The sequence below is a fragment of the Arachis duranensis genome, chromosome 1 (assembly GCF_000817695.3).
Source record: "Arachis duranensis cultivar V14167 chromosome 1, aradu.V14167.gnm2.J7QH, whole genome shotgun sequence".
Lineage (NCBI taxonomy): Eukaryota > Viridiplantae > Streptophyta > Magnoliopsida > Fabales > Fabaceae > Arachis > Arachis duranensis.
Genome location: NC_029772.3, coordinates 74,021,577 through 74,024,691, shown reverse-complemented (window position 1 = coordinate 74,024,691; position 3,115 = coordinate 74,021,577).

Here is a 3,115-nt window from a genome sequence, read left to right as displayed (position 1 = left end):
AAAGAAACAGTAATTAAATTTCAAACAACCGTTCAACAACTGGAGCAAGCATTAATTCAATGGGCTTCTAGGCGCTCAAATATACAAGGATCAACCACAGCTCCATGTGGACAGTCTAACGAAGAGCGTAGCATGAAAGAAATACTAGAGACTCCAGTGGACAAGACAGAGAATGAATTTGTACTAGAACAATTAGAAGAAGCTATCATTGTTCAAAAAGAAGAGTTGGTTGAAGATCTAGGAGATTCTGAACTTCCATGGGAATCAAGAGTTAAGGAGAACCCCGTCAAGGACATCACAGTTGATGCTAAGGAGGATAAAGTACAATCTCTAAAGCAAGTCGTTTATGAGGAATCAGACGGAATAATCCAGGAAGCAATTTCCCTTGATGATGATAGTCACAAGTCTAGTTCTCTTAGTGATGAACTTGCATCCGCAAGCGAATTCTCTGAGATCGAAGAATCTTCCCCAAGTGAATATGAAGATGATGCGGAGGTAGATTTCTCTCAACCTCCAATCTATGACTCAAGTGATGAGGAAGACATAGAAAACTTTGACCAGGACACAGATACAATTGAAGATCTTTGCAAAGAAGTGGAGGAATTCAAAGAAGAGCACAAGGTTACAGAACCACCAAAAACACCTATCCCAAGGCCATTACCACCTAATACAAGCTTCAAGTGGGTACAATCCTTAACTTTTAACTGCATTTTTTCACTTGAATATGGTTTACTTGAAACAGATGGCCAGCTTAGAGCTCTCTACGGCTTTAAGAGTAAGTGGAAAATGGCTCGTACTCAGAGCTGGTGCAAAAGGTTTAATAAGGTTCCACGCTTCACCTCGAAGTACACGGATTGGTATCATGCTCAATTGCATGGATCACGGAGGACGTTTGGTCACCACGGTGAGATTCTACCTCTTAACCCGCCTGAATGGAAACGTGTAGATCAAAACGGAGGCGGATTTAAAAGCAAGGCTCGGAATCATGGACTCTATCCTGACATTTGTCATCCCGGGAGCCTGAAAATCTGCTTGAAGCTACTCAGAAGCTTCACATGCCTAGTTTGGGACCCCGGAAGCTATTGGCATTCCAAGCATTGGTGGAGATTTTTGGGCGAATTTAAACATAAGCCGCCATAGCAGGAAGCTCTTCCAATGTCCAATTTAAGGACTTTAACTAAAATTGCTAGGTGGGAGACAACCCACCATGGTATGGTCGCTTCTTTTTCAATTTATTTCTTGTTTATTTTTTTCATTTTTCCTTTTTCATCTTAACATTAACCTGGAATCATGCATAGCATTCATGTTAATCACTGCATCCTACATTTTTCAGTTAAAAAAAAAGGGTGCACGACGCGACCGCATGCCCCATGCGATCGCGTCGAATCGCGAAAAATACCACCTATGAGACTGCGTGATGCACACGGCCGCGTGATATACATATCGGCGTAAGGATCCAACGAACAGAAAGTTGGGCTGGAATCGTGCGGCTCTTGTGCGATTTGCACAAATTGGCCCACGCGATCGTATGCACCATGCGATCGCGTCACTTACCCAAACCGAATCCCACGCGACCGCGTGAGCGACGCGATCGCGTCGCATTGCCCATCACCCCAAAAGGAGACAGAGAGTTGCGCTGAAACGGCGCTGGAGTCGTGCGTTTAGCACGAATTCCACCGACGCGATCGCGCGACCCACGCAATCGCGTCACCCCTCTTTTCCCCCTCTCATGCGATCGCGCTCCCCACGCGGTTGCGTCCCTCTCATTTTTCACCCTAACCACGCGACCGCGTGCCCCACGCGGCCGCGTGGATCCGAAAATATAACCCCCCAGCCACGCAAACCCTATCATTCGCGCAACCCCCAACCCCCAACCCTCCTCCCCTTCTCTGCCTCCCGTGCCCCACCACCGCGCCGGACGCCGCCGCGACCACCTTCTTCCCTATTCCACCCCTTCCGCTTACCAGGTTCCGCAATACGCAGCCCTTTTTATCCGTTCATCATTTTTCTGTATTCTTTTTCCCGTTTATGTTCATGATTAGGATAGATAGTCTTAGTGGATTTTTAGGTTGTTAGGTAGCTTAGGCTGTGGTTAGTGGATCTAGGTCTGTTTACTTGCACTGTTCTTACTTCTGTTTTATCCTATGTGCATCTCTGTGCTGCTATAATCCTAATTCATATGCTACATTTCTTTTATGTTGCTGCTGTTACATTGAGTTTTTATATTTATTTTACATCTATGTACATGCAGCTTTATTTTTAAACTGCTGTGATTGCTGTTTGTTTTCTGGGACAATCTAATTTTAGCCAGAATGCTGCCCAAATTTTTTAAAATTGTTTTCATTCTTGTTTTGGTTTGGCATTTCTAAACTCTGATTTACTCTACTTTACCCAAACCAATTCATGAATGCTATGGCCAGCTTTCTTATCCTTTTTGTTTCCTGGTTCATAAACTGCATTTGTGATTCACTGATTCCAATTTTTGCCTTCTTTATTTTTTATTCGAATCAGCATCACCCTGTTTTCTTTATTCAATTATGAGTACTTCTATTCTTACCTGTGAATCCTTGTTATATGGAATTTTTCTATGCCACTTACTTTACTAACTTCTTATTTTAATTTACTAACTCCTTTTGTACCATACTAACCCTTTTGTTCTCTTGTCTGATTATTTTCCCTTTCTCTAACTTTCTCACCTTGGCATATTGACTATTTCTTCCATTTAACATATATTCCATCACATTTCATTTACTCATTTTCCTTATTCTCCCTTGCCGCTTTGAGTTTCCTTTGTTTATATTGTCTTTTGCTTCCCTATTTTATTCATTCCCTAGTTTTCTGTTTTTCAGGATGACTGTCTCACAGAGAAAAGGGAAAGGCAAGGCTACTGGAAAGCGTAAGCGAGGAGATTCCTCCCAATCCATTATTGACCTCATGCACGATTCCTCCTGGCGGGAGAAGAACTTCACACCGCAGGAAAAAGCTGACCAGCTGCTCCCTTCGACTGATCCTATAAAATTTGCATACCGGTACTGTGAGCTGAAGTACCCGGTATTTGCAAACTCCAGGAATCTATACCTGGAGAGAACTCTGAGGATTCCAGAAGCCCTCCAGC